This window comes from Patagioenas fasciata, chromosome 2, assembly GCF_037038585.1.
Source record: "Patagioenas fasciata isolate bPatFas1 chromosome 2, bPatFas1.hap1, whole genome shotgun sequence".
NCBI classification, from domain to species: Eukaryota; Metazoa; Chordata; class Aves; order Columbiformes; family Columbidae; genus Patagioenas; species Patagioenas fasciata.
Window position 1 is genome coordinate 33,788,076 of NC_092521.1, and position 26,589 is coordinate 33,814,664.

The following is a 26,589-nucleotide window of genomic DNA, read 5'->3' on the forward strand; positions in this document are numbered from 1 at the left end:
TTTTGGTACAAAAATATATGATTGGTAGCTCTGTTCAAACTGAAAGGCACAAATCCCTGGGGATATGCTTATCAAAACAGGACTGTGTGTTTTGCGTTATTAACTAAGGACTGTTTACTCAGATAAGTCAATATGTAGAAGAAATTCAAAAAGAACATTTTGTTCCACAAAAAGAGTTGAGCTGAAAATATATTCAAGCTTTAGCTTTCATATTGGTCAACCTTTTGTTTTCATCTTTCATACCAGCAGGGTGGTGGAAATCCCATTTCCCAGATAGCACAAGCTGGCTGAGAGAAATCATTTTCTTCATTTCATTTAATTTCTTGTGCAGAATGGGCTAAAGATATAGCCTGAAGGCACCCCAGGGTTTGATGTACTAAGATGCCGAAGCACTAAATTGAACAGGAAATCCAGAATAAAAACAAATAACAACAAAATCTATGTGAAATGCTTAGACAGTAATTCTAGTACCTGAGAGTACTCAGCATTATCTTTCTCCTGACTGATAATAACATACATAGAAAATATATATCAGCAACAGGGACGTGGAGGCATTTTCTATAGTCAACTAGAGGACAGTTAAAGATGATTCTGACACTCATTTCTTTTTATAAGGTGCTCTCTCTACATATTTCTCTACATGGCACATAATATTTCCCTCTCTTGGAAGATTTCTATAATGAGAATGAATTGGCAGGGCAGAGAGTGAATGCCACCTTTAGCTGAGGGCCTTATTCTTTGCTTCACATGGTTGTCCAAAGGGAACATAAAATAAAAACACACAAGATCAGAAATCTTTTACCCACTTATTACTCATACAATTTGTAACTCATTTTTCAAATGCAAAAAGGAAGATCCGAAGTGTATGCCAATTAAGAAGCCAGTCATGAATTTACTTCCCTTAAAAGTTTGCACCTAAACCACTTGTATTAGACTGAGGTTGTAGGCATTGCAATACATCTTAGAATGTTTCCACATAGATTAGGATCAAGAGATAAAATTTTAGTAGCTGGAAATTCTTTGGTATTATTTGTTTTTTTCACTTGTTTGTTGGCAATACATTGCTTTTAGGAGATGAAATCAGTTTTAAGACCAAATCAGAAAGCGATCATCAAGATGAAATCAAGATGGCTTTGGTAAAAAGAAGACAGTGTGTTTACATGAAGTCATCTGGACACCTGGGAATTGTCTGGTTCACTTCATGAAGTTGTACAAGGAATTGGAAATGAATATGTCAAGACTGAAAACCACTGCAATTATGATGTTTAGAGGCATTTCAGTAGCATCTGCTCACATGGAGTGCACTGAACTGGATGGCACTGATATGGAAGACTGCAATCTCATTATCAAGTCTAGCAAATTCTGCATGGGTTCTGGATTATCCATACTAGAGAACCTTATCTTCCTGTTCAAGTTGATTGCTGCAAAAACTTTTAATCACTTGAATTATTAATAAAGTTTATTAGAACCCATACCTTTTTACAACAGCTTTGTTAAAGAATTTAGATTTTTAGATTAATAAACTAAGAAAGTGATGAAAGAAAAACCTATTTTTATTTATTCTTATTAGTATTTTCCAAGTAAACAAACCATTTTGCTGTTCACCTAGCCTTAAACAAAGTGCTTCTACATTTTACGTGCCTGGAAGTCTAACTGACTGCTTTAACATGAAGTAGGGTTGCAGTCTCATGGCTATCCAACATGTTGTCATTCAACAATACAGTGTAGTCTCAATGAAGATATTATTCACAATTTCTTATTCTACGCAGACATCTGTAAAGTATTTGAAACTGATTGGTATGACAGGCAGTATAGATGTTACTATAATATGTGCATAGATGATACTAACAGCTTTGTAAAGATGTGACCTTGTGGTACATCATAACATGAGATGTCTCTTGGAACTGTACCAATGCACATGTGCCCCTATGTGTCCCTCCCATGCTGCAACTTGAAAAAGGATTTGTGTGCTGAAATGAGCCGTGCTGCATGGGCAAGAGATTGTTTTAGCAGTTTTCTGTCAGAGGTCCCACTTAACCATTCAGTATTAAACACATAAATCCACAGTGAAAATACAGTGAGAATATAGAGGAAATCAACCTTGATTCTAGAATTCCTTCCATAATATCCTTGAATTATTTCACATAGTTTTCTCTGAAACTCACTTTTGTTACTCTGTAACTTTTTGGGGAGTGCTTTAGGTCCACTCTGGATTTTCGTTTTGTGAATGATGTCTTATTTCAGAGACAGTGTAGAAGACAAACTTCACTGAAACACTTGTGTTATTGGTGCCTAGAAGAATAAACCTAGAGGTTTTCACTGCCTTTGCTTATTTTCTACCCATCCATCAGTACTATTCTAGCACACAACGCTGATCTAGTTTTTCTTCCACATAGAATATCTATGTTTCAAACAACACTGGAAATGAATAGTTCTCATTGTTGCTCTCAGGTTTTATTCCTTGATGTTTAATTATCCAGTGAGTTATAGCTTACTGCCCTCATTGCAACTGCAGAAAACACATTAATCAGTTAGGAGACTGCTATGTACTTTCACCATAACACAGAAGCAGTTTTAAAGGAGTTAATGATAGTTGCAGAAATAATTTTAGAAACAATAGGGAACAGCCTATTCTATTCTATCTCAAATAGAGAACTATTCCATGAAGAAAAGCAAAAATGTAACAACAGATATTTGCCATGAGGTTGTAGTGGAGAGACTGGTAAAGTATTTCACTCTGAGAGGAAACTCAAGAAAACGGCATCCTCGACACTGCAGATCAGTTGATTCTGTTTATACAGCACCATACCTGCTCCCTCTGACAGCAATTTTCACGGTTGTTTTCCTGTCAGCCTCATACAAGCCACAATTATGAGAAGGTGAACACAACAGAGATCCTACACCTTACTTGCACTGCATATATACCTAATAGGTTGCCATAGGGATCCTTTAGAATCCAGGCCTGGGCCCTGGTGTGCATGAATAAATGTTCTTGTCATGAAGACCACAGCATTTCTATGCAAAGCACACAGAAAACAAAAACAAAGCACTGATTACATAACAGGCAAATTTTTAAAAAACTCTATATGCACTGGTGTTAAAAATAACACATCAATAAAAAACACTAAAATGAATTTTCTGTAACTTTCGTTGAATTATTCAGTGTAAAGGAGTCATGAAGAAATGTCTGACTGGGTCAGACTTGTGTTGTTCTCAGCCAGGGGCTAAAGCACATTTATTTGGGAGTGGCTTTATTAATAGTACTCTGTTCTCCTACCCACACGAACCACTTAGGGTGAAGAATGAAATCCTGGACTGTAATAAGTGTTTGCTGTCTTGAAAACTAAGTTAAAGTAGAAAAAGACACAACCTTTGTATTTCTTTGTGCTATAATCTTTCCTTTTATTTCTCCTTTCTCTTTTCCTTTTTTCTGCAGTATGCTGCTGTTCACGATGAGCACGTATCCCCCCATCACATACAGTCTGCACAAAGCACACTGCATCCACACTACTGTGTTTTGCAGCTTAAGTCAGTGCCATGCCATTTCAAGCAGGTGATTTCCAAAAGTCTTCATAAATTTTAAAATTCAAACCTCATTAGACCCCACTGAAGTTCTGAAAGGTATGAAACATCATTGTCAGGTGATCAGGGTGATCACAACACAGTTGTTACTGGACCTGGGTGCTTGTTCATCCAGAGTTTGTCTCAGAGAACAGCCATAAGAAGTATTCACTGTTCAAGGGAACACACACATTTCTGCGTGGAATTCTACAAGCAACCAAACATAAGAATAATAGTACAGAGAACTTTTTCCCTTGCATCTTTAGAATTCTAGGTGAAGATGGAAATTTGAAGTTACTCTAGAAATTTTGCTGAGGTGGACATATGCCATCCAATAGATGTAAACTAGCATAATTTCTTTTGCTTTGATAAGTTTTTTTTGCTATGAGCTGGCCTTGTATCTTCATATACCAGAAGAAGCTACTGACCTACTAAAAGTCACTTCTATGGTGCTGGAATAAAACTAATAAATACTGTCTTTTAAGGCAAAGGAAGTGAAGGTGTGAGAAATCAAAGACGAGAAGAGAAAAAGAACCTTTCACATGCAAAAGTATCACACTGTGTCTCCTGGGAGAATAAACAGCAGTGGCGATGAACAGACCCTGCAGCAAGCGGCTTCCAAACAACTAATTTAGTAATAAGCTATGAGTTTACCAGAAGTGTCTGTGGAACTGAACTAAACCCCTAGTAGTGCAAGTTTGCTTCTTACTCAGGAAAGTTTTACTATGGAATACAATGCCCAAGACTTTGCAAATGATAAATCTTTTTTCACTCCTGAACTGTGTCATTTCCCTTGTAGGTAGATTTATCCCCATGTTTTTTCTCAATGATAGACATATTGGGTATCTTTTAAAATTACTATGCCAGTTTTCCCACGAGAAAGACAAATAATCACCATTAAAATATCAGGCTTGACCAAAGAATAGTGGTTCTATTTTGTGATAACCTTCTGTGGAACCTTCTGTGGAATTTGAATGTATTTTGTTCTACATGGGTATGCAAACAATAGCTTTTGTATGTATCTTCTGTCACTGGAATCTTATTGAATTATCACATTTCAAACTGACACAGAAATTCCTACCTCATTATTGGGATAGGAGGTAATGACTGGGACACTGTCCAAAGATTCCAGATGAAATCCCACCTATGCCTGTTTTCACAGCAATTGCAGTGCAGGAGAACTTGTCACTTCATTTCAGCCCTCACAGTATGATATTTCTCAAAAGTTATGACTTTTATTGAAACATTTTTAGCTTTGGCATAATACTATATTTCATCAAATTAAAATTTCACTGAACGTGTTTCAGCCAGCTCTAGGAAATACAAACATACTGATCACCACTCTTGAGGTGCTTTGAACTGTTTAAACCTTTTCCATAGTGTTAAAAAACAACAGATTTTTGGCTAAAAGTTGGAAATACACTTTCTATTTTGTATACATTAGTCTTTGTAACAGGATGTGATACAATTGTATAATGATTAAGCAGTCATTTTGTTATCATGATTTTGTTAAACAATAAGATAAATGGTGCCAAAAAGTTTGAAGTGAACCTTAAATTACTTCGAAATATTCCATTGTCTTCCGCAAAGTTAAAAATGTAGTGATGCTATCCAGTCTGAATTGCTCAAGTCTGTCGTTATACTTCATATGTCTGAGTCTTATATGGATAACCAATAAATAAGTAAGTTAAACGATTAATGCTATCTTCTGATTATCTATTAATTAGAGTTCTAGAGATACTGGAGATTAAGAGTGGGCAATGAGGAGTATTATGGTTTTTAAGGCTCCTTTTTCTTTTTTCAATAGACCTTGCCCCAAAGCCAGGTACTGGACTTCTGAGCTGTCCAAGATCAGCAGTGGAAACTCTTTTCATTCTTCAGTCACACCTACAAGCCTTAAGGGACCTGAAGAAAACTGAACTTTAAATGTCGTGCCAAGAAGGGAGGATATAAAAGTTGTCTTGGTGTGCAGTAAAGATACTTCCTGGCTGAAATCTTCCACTTGACTCAGGAATTCACCTTGTCTTATGACCCACATGGTACACCTCATGTAGGTTGTCAGTGGGTCCAACCCAACCAACCAGGCTTGTTATTTTTGGTTACATAGTAGTTTATAAGCCCTGTGTACCTGTAAATTGGTAAGCAGTGAAATTAGGGTTTACATTGTCAAAATCATGGAATGAAGTCATTCAATTTCCAATCAAGTGAATGGTCATGGGGGTGAAATTCCATAGCTAGATTTAGAAAGCAAACTCTATGTCACTCACAGAAAGTCATGTAGCAAAATACACAGCAAATTCCCATTCTTTTGTAATGCTTTATTCAAGATACTGATTTCCATGACGTACTGTCTACACATACAAAACAGGTAATATTTCACAGCTTGTTCTAATGTTTCTTGATTTTTGTAGTACATTTTTTTCCATTTCTGTGTGCCTGAGTCTTCAAACTTGTGCCCTAACCATACCATGAACCTCCTGTCAAACTCCCATCAACAAGTTATACTTGTATGATCACAGCTTGATGCAGTATCAAAAAGGTCACCAGCTCTGCTTGGTGAACCCACGTGACTTCTAACAGGTAGACTGGATACTAGGTGACAGGTGAAAAGCCATGAAGAAATAACGGGCTGAGGAGCAGATATGTAATAGTTTCTTAACTGGGGTCATGATTGTGGATAAGCAGCCCTTATTCTTTTTCTGTGGAAATGGCTTAACTCAGCTAATTGTTGCCAAAGAGCATCTGGTTGTCATTGCACTGACATGGGCTAGTGGCACTCCTGAGACCTCCTCTATGACAGTAATTTCCAGCTGAATAATTAAGGAGCAGGTCACTGCCAGGCAGTACTTCTATGGCTGCAATTACCTATGTGTGCATGGCAGCTCAGTGAAGGTGTCATTTTCTGATGGGAAAATATGTTGGAATCTGTAGCAATGTAAGAACTCAGTAGCCTGAGGCTGTTTCTTAAACTGTGTGGACCTGGATGAAGCAGGACTGTAGTATTTACACACACAGACGTAAGGATCAGATGCTTTCCAGCTATGGGCTTGGACCTGGGCCAAATGTACAATGTACTCACGACCCACAAGCTTCCCAAGACTGGAAATGGAGCAAGGAAATTACCCTACTTTACCCTATTGAATAGTGGAATGCAACATATTACACTAGGCTCAAGAGACTAGAAAACATATTGGAAGGACTATTTTTTCCCCGTTAGAAGCGTGAATAATGACCAGTGAACCATTTCTACAGTCTTCTCAAGTTGTTGACATCACTTACGGCTAATTAGGTTAGGATGAAAACCAAGTTTGCAACAGTCTTATAATAAAATAGCATATGAACACAATTGTTGAGTCCTCAGCTATCACAGAGAAATAGAAATAGTGAGGTGACATGGATCAAGATCAAAGTATGTCAGTTATTGGCCAAAACAGCATATGCTCCATGTTTACTTGACAGATTAGCACATGTACTTACATCAAAAAACACATCAAATCCAAGTGAGCCACACTGAATCTAATTTGTGTCACTGAGCAATGAAGTTGTCAGGGAAACTACCCAAAACCTGACCAAATACCACCACTAATACAAGTCATCAGTTTCTTTCAGGTGAAGTTGAAGGAATATGAGTGGAAAATATAAGATTTCCTTTTGCTTAATTTTTTTTTGCAACCAATAGAGGCTGAGAGAAGTACAACTCAAGACTGTAAATGTCTCTTAAATTTATTATCTGTAGGTAGTGGCTGTGTATCTTTTTGCTGAGGTGAAGTCCCAGGTGAATTTTAATAGATTAGTTTTTTTTAGTTCTTGAAAGCAGAAGGTTTTAGTGCACAGGAATGACATGATACAGAGTCTGTACCAAGTGTTGTGCACCAAGGTGTGCAATGTCCTAAGATAAATTGATGCAGTCTACATAGAAACACCATTAAAAATGCATTGCAGAAAATTCAAATAAAAATAATTAATATTACAGTATTGTAATACAGAATAGCAATTAGTATGTATTATAATGAGATACATTTCACATAAACATGTCGTTTATTGAGGCAAAGTTATTGGGTTTGTTTGTTTGTTTCAATTTTATATTTTAACAGTACAGTTCAGAAAAAATTGGTCAGCAAATGCATGGTATGAAAAATTAAATGTTAAAAAGAACAGTAGAATTAAGAAAAATCCTACTATATTTTGAATGTTTTTCTATAGTTTTAATGAAATTCAGTTCTATGCCATAACATCCGAGTTTTGCCATATCAGACATTCCATAAGCTGACTGTAGCCACCATGCTCTGTGAAGACAGAACACTGGACTGGTTTTCTTTGAACAAAGAGTGAAATGTGCCACACCTACAAAATAAAGGTCAAAGGAGCTAAGCTTTTCGGGAGGAAGGGCTTTTGCTTTTTTTTTGTTTGTTGCTTGTTTGTTTTCACAGAAGTTTCTTATTGGAAAAAGCAAGTAAACACTGTTGAATCAAATTTGTACCAGGGTGACCAATACTGTCTCATAGCCCAGCACTGATAAGTCTGTGGTGATTATCAGGATTAATGGTACTAGAAGCCTGGATTCAAGAGCATCAGTGGCAACACAGCTTCTATTTGAGGTTATTTACAATAGACAGTACAGTTCAGTGGTTTAAATATAGTCAGCAAGTACATATCACTTGGATGTGAAAATGGGTGATGGGTCCCTTCTCTGCCAGTTCAGAGATCATGTGAGTTGTTCCCACCCCAAGCCTCAGGATGTCATCTCCTTAGTGTAAGTTATAACAATTCACTACAGATGATGGTGGTGGTTGTCAGTTTTCCTATTATTGTCTTTTATGTAAGGGTGTTATATCAGTTCAAGGCTGGTCTCAATATGCTGTGGTATCTTCTACTTTCAGTTAATCAGTAATAAAATATTTATCATATTTCAACTATTGAATCACTTCACTTTTGGTTTATTTTATATCTTTTAAAATATTTAATCCTCTTCAAATTCCTTTCTTATCAGAGGTTTAAGTTTCTCCCTATCTCCCAGCTTGAACAACATTAGATAGCTCTGAACACAGGCATGCTACTATGCTACATGTCCTTTTCTAAAACATAGGTACAGATCCTGTTTTTCCTGTATTGTCATAATGCTTGTGTTTCATTTGTTTGATTGTGGGTTTTTTTGGTTTGGATGGTTTGGTTTGGTTTAGTTTTTTGTTTTGTTTAATTTTTACTGTTGTAGTTGGTTTTTTTTGTTTTGTTTTGTTGCTTTTTTTTTTTTTTAAGGAAAGAAAGATGTATTAAGTTTTCTCAAAAGTAAATGCAGCAGACACATTTGGAAGAAAATGATCTATTTGTTTTCCTGCAAAAGACTATTCTTTTGAAAGCTATGTTAGATCAGAAAAATGCAATGCTTACCTCTCTAGCACTTTGGGTCTGACATTTTTTCCATGCTTATATATTTCTAACATGTTTTTGTCTCAGATCTGTCCCCAGCAGCAGATTACTTCCTGCTCTGGAGACGACTGAGAGACACCTTCCGGGTTCTTATTATGTGATCAGGTGCCAGCTTACTAATAACAGCTAGAAAGACAGTGTGGTGTTACTATATGAACTACAATGTTCACAGATGAATACTGTCTTGGGTGAAGCAGAGCATGTTCTTACACTTCTAACAAAGCCAGTCTCTATCAATGAACATAACAAGTACCCACAAAAATAAATAGCACTGGCGTTATTTTCCAGAGCTTTACATGTAATTTTAAATTTCCCATTTTGCATATAGTTAACTGCTATTTCCACGGGACAGTCTCACGGCTTCTGAATCCAGTTCAGAGTAATATGCCACTCTTATTTAAACAATATGAATTTGTTTCTATTTCCTTTTCTCTCTCTCAAGGTGTAAGTCTTCATCATTTTATAGCAGAAGTCCTTTTGAATGTCAATCACAGGCTCACTGACTTGGCTGAAAAACTAGCAGTGTTATGCTGCTTGGCCATTCTCTCTTTCTGCATCTTATTTTCTTATAGGACCATGCATACATAAGATTTGAAGTTAATCAATTTTCCAACTTGAGATGAAGTAGGACTTCAGAGTGGAATGACTGCAGATGACACTAAGTCAATGGAAGACCATTCCGGTCTGTATCTCTTCAGTAGAGTATTAGATTACAAATATAGCAGGATACAGTGAGAAGTTTTATTTTAAGAAAGAGCTGGAAAATGGATTTCAATGTGTTTTCTGATATCTGGCTGTTAACTTTCTGTTGATGATACACAGTTTCTTCTTTTTAGGTAGAAACAAGCTATCTTACCAATATTCAGAAATGGAATGGGAGACTTTGCCTACTTGCACCCTCTTTCAGCAATTTGTTCAGTGTAGCTTGTTCTCACTCCCTCAATTACTTGCTAATCTCTTATTTCATCAAGTCTATTATTAGACTGCCGTCTCAGTCCAGGGATAGAAATTAGCTTCACAAGGAATCATAGTCATTGCAAATGTTAGCACCACTCTTCTGTGGGAAGTTAATGCTCCTGAACTCCATTAGCAGATGGCATTGTGTTGGTCACTAACCCACTTCTGGCAAAGCCAACTGCAAAAGTTCACTTAAGTTCACCTGACCAACTTTACCAGAAGTGTATTAAAGAGAGAAGTTCCTGTCTGCTGGCAGAGAAATGAGGGCAGTAACCTCCAGGTAGTGAGCAGTGTCAGGGAGCCAGAATTCTTAAAGTCTTCAGCTGGCACAGCTAATACACAGAAAACTTCTTCATGTGGCTATGTGCAACTCCAAGTGATTTCAGTGGAGTCACTTGTCTCTCTCTGGTACCTCTCCAATTTGACTGAGAGTCCCTTTATTTGTATTGTAAAGTGTTTAAATTAGCTGTCTGTGACTACTGTAACAGTACCATTGTATAACAATAGCAATAATTACTCAGATTAGATTAGTCATGAGTAATTATTTGTATTGCAATTAAATTGCTTGTGACTACTGTAACAGTAGCATTGAGTAACAGTTATAATAATTAGTCATTTTAGATTAGTCACAAGTAATTATTCATATCATAGTGTGAGGCTATCAATGACAAAACTAAAAAACTCCAAAGTTTGTTTTGGATGAACCTTTTATGAGAACAATCTTTGTTCTGAGATTATGGGTGTTTCCATTTTCCGCTTGACCTATTTTTCTTAGCTTGCTCTCTGAACAAAAGTTATTGAGATTGTGACCCACTAGTAGAACAGCAGAACCTAAATTGCATATCTTTATTCTTCGGCAGCTGCTGCCATCTGATGATAACATCTGTAACCAATGGTAAGATAGCTGAATAAATATTTTCCATAATATATCTAGAAATCACTAATAACACTGTAATTATTCAGCATATGATCTATTTTGAACCACTTCTTAAGAAGAAATTGCAGATGGCTGGTATCCGTCATTAAAATATGCAGAGTGTTTGCAAAAACATGTTGGTCTTTCATACTGCATAAGGTTCATAGAAAAATGATTATTTCCTTCTCCAGGTCTGTAGTGCAGAAATCAAAGATTTTTCTTTTTCTGAACCAGGTCCTAAAGAATTAAATAGACAGAGTTATCATGCTTTCATTCAACTCATTACTATAAAATATTTGCATTATAAAATGCCACCTGTTCTCTGTCTGTGTTGCAGACTATTCAATAAAACCAGCAAAACTATGTTTTTTTCCTGTAAACTTCGCTGAATGCATTCATAAAGATGAACATGTGCTTCCTTTTTTATGTGACTTCTCCAAGTTGTTTGCTAGGCAGACTTTCAGGACAGTGATTTAAATGAACTATAAGAGGACACAGGATCTTGAGTGGGATAGTTAAGAGTGCTGAGCCTGCTAAGAAACAGGCTTGGTGAGGCAATGATAGGAATGCAGTTCTATGGCTTGTATTAGTCAGACTAGGTGTATGTAGCAGTCTTTTCTGACCTGAAATCAGAAATGCTTCAGTGAGATGTTTGGTAGCAGTACTGAGCTGAATACAACTCCGTGTGTTCTAAGAATAATGAAAAGGGTGAAGATCCGTCATCAAAACAAAGTTTTGCAATTGTCTGCATGTTCTAACCTTGCTCCAACAAACAGTCCAATGGAAGGTGTTCAGTCTTCTGGACAACCTGGCTAAAGATCAGTTTAAAACCACTATGTGCTTCTTATAAATGAGGGAAAAAAAAAAAAAAAAGGAAAAAAAAAAAAAAAGAGAGTAGTTTACCTGATCAAACTGATCAAAGACTTCTGTGTTTCCCTTTGTATCAAACCAAAACCAGGACCCCAGTTCAACAGATATTGAAACTCTCCCACATCAGCATCAGGTAAGAATATGATAAACTACCTATGGAAGCAAGCCTCAGTGTTCAGACCTAGCAGTCCATGCTTCATATTTGATGTCTAACAAAAGAACAAAGCAAACCAAAAAGCCTGGAAATAAACTTGGGGTATTTTCACACATCCTGTCTCCAGTAGACATTATTTCTCTTCTGCCGCTATTCATTCAATCCAGTCCAGAACAATTACTGTACCCAGTAGCCTGCTTAGACATGCACAGGTCCATTGTGTCTAATGTAAAGGGTATGATGGTGACAAATAATCTGAACTAATCAAAATACGGGACTAAAGAAAGTCACATAGAGGTGGAGATAAGAATTCCCTTCAAGAAGAGCTTTGCAGCCTTTAATCATTAACATTCTTCCTTTCTGTCCTCCCACACCCTTGACTTCCTCTGCAGCCAGCAGGGTTTCAGCGACCCAGAAGTCCATGGATATTTTCTGCTGGAGTGGGCCCAAAATTTTGAAATATATTTATGCAAGGTTATCAATCATGTAATTCAATAGAGGTCAAATACCTTGCAACATTTTTTTTTTTGCTTGTTTCCGTCTAATTGAAAGAATATGCTTACTAAATTTGCTAAATCACTCGTTTCAACATACAGTACTATGTTACACTATTAAGGCCATCTGTATTTGTATGTATTCCATACAAAGGAATATCAAGTTCACAGAGTTAAACTCTAATGTAAATGCCAGAGTTTAGATCCTATGAATAATCCAGCATGTCTAGGCAACATTTCTCTTGAATTATGTGATTGTACAATATCTTTCAAACAATACTATATTGTGTTGTACAATATAGTACATTGTTCTACATCTTTGTATGAAAATGTACTGTTTTAAAAATGTTATTCGTTCTTTCCTTATTACACTTACTTAATAGTTCATCAGATACTAATTACCAAAACCTATATATTGGCTAAGGCCAACATTTTCAAAACTGGATTGCAAAAATAATCCTGTTAGGTAGGCAGTGCCTTATTTGCAAAGCTCTAAACTTCTACAGCTGCCACAGGAATATTTTTTTTCTATCTTAGGGCAATGGACAATGAACTTCAAGATATGTTTAAATGTTAGACATCAGTATTGCATTATTTACCTCATGCTAAATGTCACTATACTCAAAGCCCATAATTTTTTTCCACATTTGAAACATTCCTTGGGTATGTTAAATGAAGTTTTCTTCAGAAATTGTTCAGAACTACTTTAACTGAGCAACTGTATCTGTAACTCTGCTTTAGGGAGCAAATTCTGGGACAAACCTTATATTATGACTGCTACTCAAGTTTGAAGCAATACTTAGGCCTTTATGTTCAGGAAAATGTAAGGTTTGCCTTTAAAAAAATTAAAGTAGTACCTTCCCATGGGCAGAAATTCAAATGGCAAAGTAGCTGTGGAGTCTTTTTAAAGAATCAGAGGCATGAAATTAAAATTTACCTCTTATGCCAATGTCTCTCATTTAATTCAGCTAGAAGGGAGTCAGTTTTGTACAAGTTCTTTCCTGAATTTTTATTCCAATCTTTTAGGGAATATTTCCTATTAATTTCCTATTAATGCTTACATATGCATCATTTAAAGTGCCTGATGTTTGACTTCTCTGACTGGAAGAACTTTGTGCTACATATTTTAGATTGAACTGTTCTGTTTAATGACACATTTCAAGAGACAATAAAAGACAAGGACAATTGTTCCTACGTAAGGTTTTGTAAGGTTTTCCAGTAGTCGTCGGCAGCTCTTTAAAGTTCAGTCCAGATTAAAAATCATATAACTACTTTCACTGTTCAAAGAAAGGTGAATCCGTATGCCAGGGCAGAAATTACTCAGATGTACAATTGACTTATCTCCATCCAAATCTTTCAGTTACAGGGAGAAATTATCGGTCAGTGAAAAGAACACAAAGAAAAATCAAATCATAGTAATGGACAAATCCTAACTCCACTCGTGAGTGTAGATCAAGTAAATTTTATCATGTAGGGGGTCTTCACTGCACGCTGGAATCCCGATAGCAACTGGACTACTAGTGGATTGCCATGTGATTCGGTTCTGCTCTCGCACACTTATTTTTTTCTGATTTGTAAGAGATTTATATAGAAATTAAACATGTAAAAAGAAGCTCAGAAATATCCAGTCAATCCAGACATGAGACCAGGCGGATGTTAAAGTACCTAATCTCACAGTTATATGAAATGACATTTTAAATTAACATTTTTTCCTTATTTATTAGCTTTATGTAATTAAGAGATTTTCAAAAATTTTATGACTTGATGCTTTATCTTAGTAATAGGGACTTCTCTGCTGATTTTGTCTGAAGGGTTTTTTTATAAGGTGCTAGAAGAAATTTTTCTCCACTTATTTGACTTAACTCCTTAGAAATATCTCGTTTTTGTTAAATATAGAAGTAAAATGCAAGAAATAGCAGCACTATGTTATGTGCATAGTCTCCTTTCTCTCCTTTTGTTCTCAACTCTAGCTGCTTTAAAGGGGCCTCTGCTTCTAAAATACCAATGTAAGGTTTTCTGGCATATGCTTCTTAAATCTTGTGTGTGGTTGAAATTAGAGGCATTTAGTGCAGAAGTTATGTATTAGCTCTGCACAATGATGGATTTCATTCCCTAGGGTCTAACAAGTTAGACTTTCTTCAAATTTTTAAAAGATGTACCTCTCAAAAACATGGTATTTTGGTATAGTTTATGTTGCTATATTTATATTTCTTTCATGCACAGCACAGTTTCTGTATGAACAGAACTAACAGCTGGAAATTACAAATATTTAGAAAAAAATACCATTTTCTACAGTGTTTACTCATTTTAAAGACTGCTTAAATAATTGATTCAATTGCATCAGAAGTAGGCATTTGGATGACATTCACATATACAACCAAGCAGGAAGCAGGTATATTGGTTCTTCCAATTTCAGATATGCTCCATTGACTGCTGAAAAGGAGAAGGCTTTAAAAAATGGCAGGAGTCCATTATTTTTATCACCTTAATCCTTGTGGCTCACATGAAGTAGTGACCTGAATACCCTGGAATCAAAAAGTTCTCCTTCTGACAATAGCTTCCCGAGCTACCAGAATCAACAGGAGAGCAGAAGTAACCATGTCAGCTTCTCCAAGAAAAATCAAGGTACATACACAAAAAATTTAAAATATATTGAAGAATTTTAAAAAAGGAAACGAAAAAAATTGAGCCATCCTACTTGCAAAGGACCGTGAGAGAATGGATACATTTTCCATCCTTCCTTTTTTCATGAGAATGAAATCCCATTTTGGATAAATGTTAGACTTACACAATGTATAATGTAATCTTGCATTTTTTTCATAGCTGGTGTGTGTATGGGCAAGTATTTTTCCCTCTCTATGTTACAATTCTTGACATCATGTTGTAATTGTGTATAGAAGTTTCAAATATTGTAACTGCCAGCATAACATTGTGTGTTATTGGGATACAGTGAGGATTTGGCTGGAGATTACAGATTCTATATTCCCTTCTAGTTCTTTTGGTGCTAATTCCAGGGCCACATTGAAGAACAATGCTGCAGAACCTAACCAGCCAACACAATTAAAAAAAGAATAATGTAAAGACTGCTTTTTCATCCCTGAAAATCAGTGAAACTTCTGGGAGATATAGCACTTCATTAATTTGATTTAGGACTAAGCTCTCGGTGCGGTAGTATTCCTTGCTTACATGCCTGTATTCTTCAGTTTATTGCTACCAGATGTATGTATTGCCCAACTCAACAGTAAAGAATCTGCCTTCATTAGGAACATTTAATCTTTTCCAAAGTTCTGGGAGAGCACCTACTGTCCTCTTTTTAACTCTTTTCATAGACATGATGCTATTTTAGGAAGTAGCATGTCCTTATATTTCATTAGTTTAGATGCACGATATAGAATTGGCTGCTTCTGTCAAGATCTCAGTGATCAACAGAAATAAAAAAAATCTATAAAGAAAAAAAAAAGTCTTGCCTTAATTTATGCCCTCCATCTTAACCTGGGAAGCCTGCAGTTTTACAGTTCTAGCCTTGCATTTTTTTAGGAGGAGTGTGAAAATCCCTGCATGAGTAGTCCTTTTTCAGGCTCTCCCTCTCGTCCCAGAACAGGCAGCCAGTGCTGGTTCTCTTCCTCTGTCTGAGAAGGCTGTCACACCTCCATGATCTCATACTAACTTCTCGTTATTTCCTCCTATGTGCCTCATGGCTGGGGTAATGTCGAGAATTACAGCCAAAAGCCTTTTTAACATTCAGTTGCAACTTCCATTCTCTCAGCTGGTAGATTTCCTCTCACTTCCAAAATATTCTCCCAAACAAACTATTGTTCCAAACTCCATATGCTCCCTTAATTTTGAGTATATGAGTCATGTCACTACGTTCAGTTCAATTTCTCATGGCAGTTGCAAAAGATGGTTTAAAAGGAAAACCAGTACTGTGGACTCTTTCTATTCTCTCTGCCCAGTTCCAGCCATTATGAGATCCCAAAGATCAATTTTTTCAGCATTCAACATTTTCCAGCAAATAAGGAGAAAATGAATATGTTTTCATTATTTTATGTGTTTCTTTGTGCATTCAGCTTCAGCACAGTTGTCAGTTTCTTATGCTACTGTGCAATTTCTTGTATCAATTAAGCTATAAAGCAGAAAGATTTTAGTTATTTGCTGCAGCTCGAAAACAAATGGGGACAAACTGAAGCTGTTTGCAGTGAAGGAAAAATAGCAATTTATGCCACAGTAACTTTTTTCCAATAATAACTTAAGGGAGGTGCAGTAACTTGTATTCTGTTTTCCTTTAGTTTGTTAATTTTCTATTAAAAAAAATCTATTTGGAAACAAGTTAAATAAACACGTTGATCAGCCAAGAGGGTTTCAGTGTTCCTGCTGACACTGGCACAGAGAGGAATAATGACGGAAAAACTAAATACGGCTGAATTCCTACCAAAGCAGCACAAAGTAATAAAAGTTTTCTCTAGTGCAGTGTTTAACATATACAGAAGTGAAGGAAAGGTCATCAATATATGGTATGGAAAACAGTAATTTCAGGTGTCAGATACTGATTTCATATAGAAAGAGGTGAGTTAAGAATTAATGGTAATAAAAATTATATTCTCTAATCTGTTTGTTTGTTTGTTTGTTTGCTGGTTTTCTTTAGATCTCAAAGTGCTTTGAGATAAGTGTCCTAAAGCATGAAGTGGGAGCATGATTTACTCTGTGTCCTATACTGGAAAACAAGTTAATACAATCCCAGTCCAGTGTTTTATCCACTAGATCCCACTTACAAGAGAAAGCTGATATCATGGCAGTATCATCTGTGACAAACTGTCTTCACTCACAAACAGATTGACACAAACAATCCTATTATACTGTACAGCAGAGTGAATCGTATCAGCAATGTCCACTGCTGAGCTTGCCTGCCTGAAAAGGTCTATAGGCTGTGTGTGCATAGTCCAGATCGGCCTTCAGATCTTTCTAGGTTCTGATCTGCTTATTAGTATGCTTCTCCTGTGTGCTCTGCAAACCTACCAAAGACTAATAAACAGAAATCACTATTGACTTCTACAGTCATATAAACTTTCAGCCATGCTCTTCCCTTCAACATCATCACATTATACGGATGGACTGTCTTCTTTTGCTGCAAATGATGTTGAGAAGACCTGTTCTCAGAAGGTACTGTGCAGCAAATACACATGGACTGAAAAGTCTCTTAAAAGCCTTGTTCTTGATGAATTGTTTTACAAATTCAAGAAACTTGTTCTTCTATAGGTGATGTGTTTATGCCTCCCTGGCAGATTCACTGCATATAATGGTGTGTTTATGTACCATGTTAGCTAATACGTATTTTAAATCTGTAGCAAATCAGACTAAATTTGTCAGAAGTGTAGAGGTTTCGATGGCATTAAGTGTTTGAGTCAGTCACCCATGCATAGATTTGTAGTAACACTTATTAGGGTATTTGGCAAATCAATATGGCTTTGGAAGATGTGCCACAAGACCTAGATACTTTTGCAGGCTTCTTTTTTTTCTTTTTTTTTTTTTTTTTTCCTGAGGCAGCTGATGTCCATTTGAAAGATAAAATAGGACTTGATACATGTGCATGGGGAGCTTATTCAAGTCCTGTATCTCCACTGATCATCAGGGATGTTTATACATAGTGCACATGTAGATATTTTCTGTAAGCGTCTAAGCCTTCTAAATCTTGAAGTGAATCCCACATGAAGTTACTATAAGTTTAATAAAAACCTGCTGATGGGTAGAGGGAAGGTTGAAGTTTGATCTCTACCTTAACTGGGGCACAGAGAACCAACGTAGCAAAAAGTGAATCCCCTCCTGCATGGATTATCTGGTGCCATGTAAGGTTAGATCTTATAACCTTGACTGTAAAATGGATTGTCTAGTCCTGAAGTAGGGACCAGTTAATGATATAGCCTTAAAATGGCACAGTTAATAAACCAAACAATGACAACTTCACAGAAAAACTGTTTTCCTTAGCCTGTTGTTCATAGCACTATTAGTTAACCTCCCAGTTTGAAAATTCTGTATCTTGGCTAGAAGTCTGTTTGTCCATAAGAAATTATTTCCCTTCCTTATGATTTAAAAAAAGGGGGACAGAATAAGAGTAGGCATAATGACAATTCAGCCTATGTTATTTGCTTTAGTTCTTCAAGACAGTTTGAATGTTTTTAACATGCACTCAGGTAGTGCATTGTCTAACAAATTTAAGGCTTGTAAAATCCATTTCCAGTTCTTGCCTGAAGTTCAAAACTCGATCTAGGTTAAGCCTTGGCTCTCAAAGACTTGTGGTTAGCTGAAGGTTGACAGGGGAACAATGTTATACAATATGCAGTCTGATATTGTGATTCAAGTAAGGAAAATCACATTTAAGTGCTAGTCGGGATAATCCAGCAAAAAAACCCAGAACAGTACTTCATCAGTTTCCTGTTTCAATTTCCTGAAGAAAAATATTTCATTTTTCTAAAGAAAAGTAGTCCATCAGAACAAAAAGGGATTTTCAAGATCTTCGTCTCCGTCAGGTGTTTTATTGTGCAATGAATCATAAGTATAATTTAATCCTCAACCATTACTGAGAAGCAGCTCATTTTGTTTCTGTTTTTTGAGGTTTTTTTTCTAAGTCTCAAATTCAAATAACAGCCAACAAATTTATGAATCTCCTCAACTCTTTCTGCATCTATGCTCCTGAATTTGTTAATTCGTTCACTGAGGAACTGTAGGTAATACAAATGGGATTCTTTTTATGTGTGTCTACTGTTTGTTCTTTAAATGCTTGTTAGCAGTTCTTTGCCACTCAAAGGTAAGACTGTTTTTACACAATCTTTATCTATATTCCTTTTTACAGCAGATTCTACAGAATACTCTCCTTAAACTCTTTCAAATAAGTTGTTCCTAGTATTTCCCATTTCAAAAGTGATGGCCTCCCATTTCTGTTGCCTATTACACTTTCAGAAATGTCCATTGAACGTTCAGGTTTGGAACTGAAGGCACGAATTTTACTTTGATAAAAATTTGGTAAAACTTCGCAGGGTCCTTGTTAAAGAGCAAGGAAGGGCAGAGTGGGACAGGGCAGAGAAGACTTTTCTCTCATGTCCATAGGTCCATCTTTTGTCATTTGCTGCTCATGATGTCTTTCATGTTGTGCTTCTTCCAAAATCTAATCTACTTTTTTCTGGTTTTACCTTTTGGTATTCCTTTATGCAAAATGTGTTTGTAATTGATAAAACCAATTTTATTAAGATAATTAAACAAAAAAGTTTGGTGCAGAAAATGATCCTTGCCTACAACAACTACCAGAACTGAATGCATTTAAAACAATGCAGTATGTATCCAAGGTCAGCAAAGGTATTACAAAGTGTACTGAAGTGAATATTTCAGAAAAAGTGCTTGTTTCCTTTGGAGGTTTCCTGTGGAATATGGATTTGTAAAATCTTTTTTAGCCCATGTGTTAAGGCTGCAGGTTGATTAATAGGTCACTGACTAGGCCCTGGCCTAAGGCTAAGTGACCTCAGCAGCACCTGAGAAACTACTGGACATGACACAAGAAAACTGCTCCATGTAACAAACAACACTGTGAGGAACTAAAACAGTTACTTATAATGTCATAAAGAACAGCTGGATTGTACAGTTTGTTAAGGGGTGTTATGTAAGAAACAGCCAAACTCAATAGATAGTTGAAGGCAAATGTCTGGGGACTTTTCAGGGATGCAGAGAAAGTATTAGAAGTACCAAATACTTGTCTCAAAACTAGGATCTATGGGGAAAAAGTGGCAGGGGTGGATGTTTATTTAAGAGCCAATAAAGGTGTCAAAAAAGAAGACTCTGGGAGTTGTAAAAAGAGAATGTAAGTGGTCAAAAATAAATTCAGAGGGCTGTTTGGGGGTCCCTGTTTGGCAGCCATGCAGTTGGAGCAGAGATAAACAAGCTGTTTCTACTGTGCTCGTCCCTGACTTGCCTGTGCAATCAGAGGGGATTGGTGTCATTCCCACATCAGTAAAGGTGCTGCAGCAGCTTTATACCTAACCTTATTAAGGAACAACTGGGGGGTGCTACCTGACATCGTCACCCTTATCCTGCCTGCTTTGTCACCATCGACTTCTTCCTAACAGTTGCACTTCCTGTAAATTTTGTAAGCCATGACTTTTTAATTGTTACATTTTTCAGTAAATTCTTTGTAACGTATCGTTTCTTAATACCAGAGATTGATTCCGTTTTCACCTTGCTTCACTTTGAAGCAAAAAGCAAGGAGTGAGCCAGTGGCTATGTGAAGTTACTCTTGAGCGCTTTGGTTACACCCAATTGCTGTTTTGCCTGGGATCTTCCGAGGTCTGCATTGGATCCCTAGCTTCCATTTTGAAATAAAACTGGAAGACTCTCAGTTGGACGAAGAGATCTTTCAATTTTTCACTGTGTGAAAGCAAAACTATTTTTAATACAAAATTTCATAAAGCAGCAAATAGCCACAAATGAGGTCAGAATAAGGAGATATACCTAAACCATTTATTTGCTTAGGAAATAACTCTTTTTGCCAGTTCATTTTGCTTGAGGACATTACCAGGTACAAACTATCCACAACTGCTCATAGCTGTGCTCACAAAGTGAAGCAATTCGATATTGTCCAGACTACAAACATTTAACATTTCCTACAAGCCTATTTAGAGCTTAAGATTTTTAATGTGCAAAATGCCTGAAAGGACTACAGGCACTGAAACCAAATTTAAAAATCCTAGAAAACAGCATGAGATATTTTCTCCATTCTATATTTCTTCTTTTAGACTAACGATTTAGAAGAAGGCCATGAGGATTAACGAACACATGGTGGGACTTTAGATAGGATATCAAAGCTGGTGCAACTCACATACATCTAGTTCTAGCACTGTAACTCAGATCAGAAAAAAAATTCAATTGATATAAGCTTAAAACTTGGAAGTGGTCAATGGAAGACGTACTTCTACTGTCTGAAAGAAGTCATCTTTCAGAATTGCACCTGGAAATGTCAGATTATCCATGGGAAATTCACATCCCACTAGTCACTGGAAATATGGAGCATCACTTGGTTCTTCACACCATCGGGTTGTGATCACTCTTCTCACAGTAGGCAGTAGTAGGCATGATCAAAGACTAAAATATTGTTGTGATTAATAAAACTGAAGTAACTATGGATTTGCCAACTTTCAGCAGTCAGTGGGGTAGCTTGTCATATAGCTTTAGTTATAAAGTTGTTCTCTCCCATAAGAAAGTTTGAACTTTGTCACATTTTCAATGTTTTCTATACTAACAGGTCTGTACCTGCAGGATCCTGGAACAATTTTTGACAGTTTGTCACTGTTTATTGTAGAGTACTCTCTGTTAAACCCCCACCCTTTCCACTAAGGTGAGGGGAATAGGAGGAAAAGGAAGGAAGACCTGCAAGTTGGAAAGTTTAAATACTTTACTACTACTAATAATAATGATGAGAGAAAACAATGCAAAATATATAAAACCAATAGAGTTTCCCATGGTAGCGCAGCAATCTCCAGCAACAGAGCTGGTGTTGCTCCAGTGCCTGCAGGGCACTTACTTGGAGTCCTGGGCTGGACTCTGCCGTAAACCGAAGCTGGATTCAGGGATGCAGGGTCTGGAACCAGACCTCGGATTGCAGGCAGAGCAGGTTGGGTCCTCTTCAGATGCTGACCATGGATGAAGAGCATGAGATGCTTGTGATCTCCCAGTTTTATACAGTGTATGATGTGTTTGGAATGGAATACTTAGTTGGTAAATTTTTGTCACCTGTTCCGTCTGCCCCTCCCTGCGAGTATGTCCCTCTTACTTATGGGATGTAAAAAATTTATCAGAGACCTGCATATCATTGCTACCGTTATCAGCTCTGGAGTGAACACCGTCTGAAAAACACACAGACAAATTCAGAAAAATGCAGTTACTTGCCTATGGGAGCAGCAAATTAGTGTTTCTCTGGGCTACCATTGGCTCATCCAGAGTGAGGTGTATATCTTCAATTTCAATTTCTTCAATTTCTTCAGTTTCTTCAACATCTTCAAGATCCGTATTTTTTTATTTACCAGTTTTATGGTATCACAATTTCTCCTCAAAGCAATTGCTTTTGCAAACTGAATGCATGAGGCAACTTTGCCTGAATGAGGATTTAGGGAACCTAAAGAGGAAAGAGCTGAGAAACAGATCTCAGTTTCCTTTAGGTTCACATCCATGTTTCTGATAAAGAAGCATCGTTCCTCATCCAAAATGTAAGCTTTCTTTTCCTCTCTACCAAATATATATTGCCATACAACCAGTCATGCAACATTTATTCTGAGTCTTCAATCTCGAAGTTGTGTACAATAACAAAATATTCTACAAGTATTGATAAGATACTGTGGAATTGGGTTCCTGTCTGGTTTGGAATGGAGGAATACAATGTGGCTGAGACAAAGAAGGTCCATCAAGGTACAGGAGCTTTCATAAGGAACAAGTGCATCTGCATGCTGTACAACTACAGATTCACAAAACTAATGGTGGAACCATTACCATGAAAACATTTCAATTGGCCTCTCATCTGACTTATAGCTACCCAGCTATGATCATCTATGGGCAAAGAAGCTCTTAGCAGTATTTGGGAGTGCTATTTCATGGTCTTGCCTTGTGTGTTCCATTACATATGGCTGCAAAAATGCTTTCCTTGTGTGAACCCTGAGACTGGATTCAGAAATGCAGCAGATTCCTGCCTCCACTGCAAGAGCTCTGAGTGATTCTGGGCAGGTTGCATTAGCTAGAGGACAACATTTGCTTACCTGTCTGGGGCCCTGGTATAGTAAGAAGAATGATTATTTTGAGAAATATCAAATACAGATGACTATAGCTGAACAACACATTGCTAAAGGGGTAGATTCCAAATTTTCTAGTTGTCATCCCCGTTGTGAAGTAATAAGCTTATTGGCTCTTCTAAGATCTCAACCTAACTTAGGAACTACCTTCAATCCATACTGAGGATTCAGCTGCACTTTTTAGTTTTTGACAATTTACTGTGTAGCAATACTTGCACCTTGAACAGCTCACTGTTGAATCCTGAGTTTGGTGTGTTATTTGACTGGAATTTAGTTATTAAAAATAATTAATTCTATATTCATGTAGTAAAATTGCTACAATTTTAAATGCTGCTTTGCATAAGCCTTGGAGAATTTAATTGTGATTCTCATAGCAATTTCAATTCTTTGACCTTTATGTATATTCCTGTACATAGTGTTAACTTTCATTCCTCAGTTTAAGGTGCATGTACAATGTTCAAACTGCTGTAAAAATGAATAGTATTAATTTTTTTGTCCTTTGTTTTTTTTTTTTTTTTCTTAAAAACCTGAGCTATAGCATTGTTTGCCTTCAGCACGGTGTTCTGAATTTCATTTTCTTAGCAAGAAGATGGATGAAAAATGTGTTTGATAGTTGTGTGAACTTCTGCCCAGAGCACAGAAAGTTTTAGTTATTAGCATTTTAAGATAACATTCTGGGATGAAGAATAACACATTAGTTTTGCTGCGGTATAATGTAGGATGTTCTGCTAATTATGAGTATTTTGTGGAATTTTTGTAGTATACATTAAAACTCCCATGCTGTCATGTAAATAAGCATTTATTTCTAGCATAGGTACTGTATGATAGGAAAGTGTGCTTTGTACTACGAACTTCCATGTTCTTAACTGCAGGATCAGTGAAGGAATGGTAACACCAGCTGCAAGCAGCAAACACAGCTGAAGGGAGCTCCTGAACTTGGCTGCTCTGCATGGATGAGGAAAGGACTACATTTAGAAGTCAAGATAAAAGAACCTTTTCCCCCTCCATTAACATCACTTCATTCAGCTATACAACTTCCTTCCCAATCTATCAGATCACTTCTGCACTTTGTGTGCACTCAGATCCATGTTGATAGCAAGAGGAAGAGCATCTGCTTGCTCAGGAGAAACTTCCAGAACCAAAGGCTGAATTATTTTTCTTTTCCTCACCCTCCCTCATACTCATTCTCTTCCCCCTACACAACAAATGTATGATTTCCTGTCATTTATCTTAATTAATTCCTGTTTTCACTCTTCTACCCCCTCCTATATTCCTTCTACATACACATATGTATATCTATTTGAACATATATAAGACCTGCAATGGAGTGGACTCTCTCCATATAGCTGACAGCACACTTTCTAAAAGCCCCACTTCCTAACAGATATAGTTTCTTTCAGTGGTAACTGGGCTCAAGAGAAAAGAGAAAGTCTCGAATGGAATATATATTAATAACAATGTAAGTGATATAAATGCAAAAACCTAAGGTGATGGCTGATTGCAAGAGTATATACCTAAATTAAATTTCAATTTATCATAAAGAAACCACTATGGAGCAAAGTACTTGCAAAGACCAATAAGAAGTCAAAAAAAAAAAGGGAAAGAAAGACAACAACTCAGTTTTTAACAAGTTATTTAAAACTCTTTAAGGGAAAATCTTAATCTTCTTCTCTTGAATAAATAATGCAATATGGCAAGGACACCTCAAAGCTGAAATAGAACCGTAGTCAAGCAGAAAATATATCCTTTACCATGAAAGATACCCACCCACAGACAGTAGTAGTAACAACCAATAAAATAAAGCTGAGGCTTATAAAACACATAATTTCAGTCACAATTAATTATAAAAATTGAAACAGAAGACTTGCTTGCAGCATGGTGAAGAGAAATTTCATTCCTTCTCAACATATTTGCCATAAAGTGTTCCCACACACTAATTAAATGCAGTATTTTTGTGGTTATTTTCCACACAGGAGGAGTTAATTTTTCTGTAGGCTTGGAAAGAAGCGCTGCTCAGGTCTTTTGGTTCAGTAATAAAAAGAATTACTAAACTAGTTATCCTTTCTTTTCTACAGAAATTTGCCATTGTGCATATAATTTTATGTTTTCACCTGGCAACAGGAAGGATATGGTAATGAGAGAATAGCTGGAAAAGCTCAGAGTGGAATGAACATAAGTGGCAAGAATCATTGACATGAGTTCATGAGCAGCGTATACTTTAATAGCCTTCCCTGCTTTGACTTCCCAACCTCAGTGACCTTTGCCTGATCTTTCTCTTTGTCCAGATTAAGCAACTGCAGTTCAGATCAGTGCATGTCAGGTAAGAACTCAAGTCTTGCTCCTGCACGACACTGGAACAAAACTGGGGCATACACCTGAAAATGCCCTGCTCATACGTACATGCAGTCACTTTCACCCATTCGTTTGTAGTATTATTGTAGTTTAACCAAGAACCACCATGTGGTGGAAAGTCTTGTGAAAGTCTTGTGACACTAATAATTGTACTTTTAAGCAATCCAGCTTCTCACACATAAGAATTCTGGGAGTGAGGCAATGAAGGAGCAATTTATTTTTGTTAAGCAAAACTGAAGGAATAATGTCACAGAATAAAGAATGTTTATTTCAGGCACTGTGATTGATGAACCGGCAAAAATAAATACCTCATTAAAATAGAAACAAATATCTGAAATAGAAGAATCAAACAGATCAGAGAACAGTTAGAGTTCAGTATGTCTGAAATTATGAAAGCCAAGAAGAATATAAAACTTGGAATTTTCCTTGAATCTTCAAAGAAAGGGTGAAAGAAAAAGAAAAATAATGGAAAGAATATAGTATGTCCTGACATACTTAATTGAATTAAGAGCTTTTCCTTAGCTTCGAAAATGCATACCAAAATGTAGATAAAGTCTATGTCACATGTAAAATTGTAATAGAGACTTTTTTGGATGGTGTATGTACAAAAGGAAAGTGAAACTTCAGCAGCATTTATGATTCTTTTCAGCTTGGAAAACAAGCCTTGACATGTCTGTAAGAGACGTAGAGATCAGGCATTTGGACCATGATATAAAATTGGATATTCAGATCTCCTCAAAGATCCATGGTTCTAGAAACTCCACTTCTTAGAATGAGGTGGGATCTGTTACATTTTTTTAGTTTGCATTCCAGGCACAAAGACTCTTGGAGGATCCAGAATTAATCCTTACTAAGACCACTTCAGGAAATGGAAGCCCCTCTAGTTCAGTATAAAGTTTACATATGATGAAAAAGGTAAATGTGATTCAAATATTCCGAACACCTCAAGAGAAGAGAGCTGAGGAAAAAAAAAAAAAAAAACACACAGAAAAAAAACCCACCCAAACCAAAACAAACAACAACAACAACAAAAAACCAAAA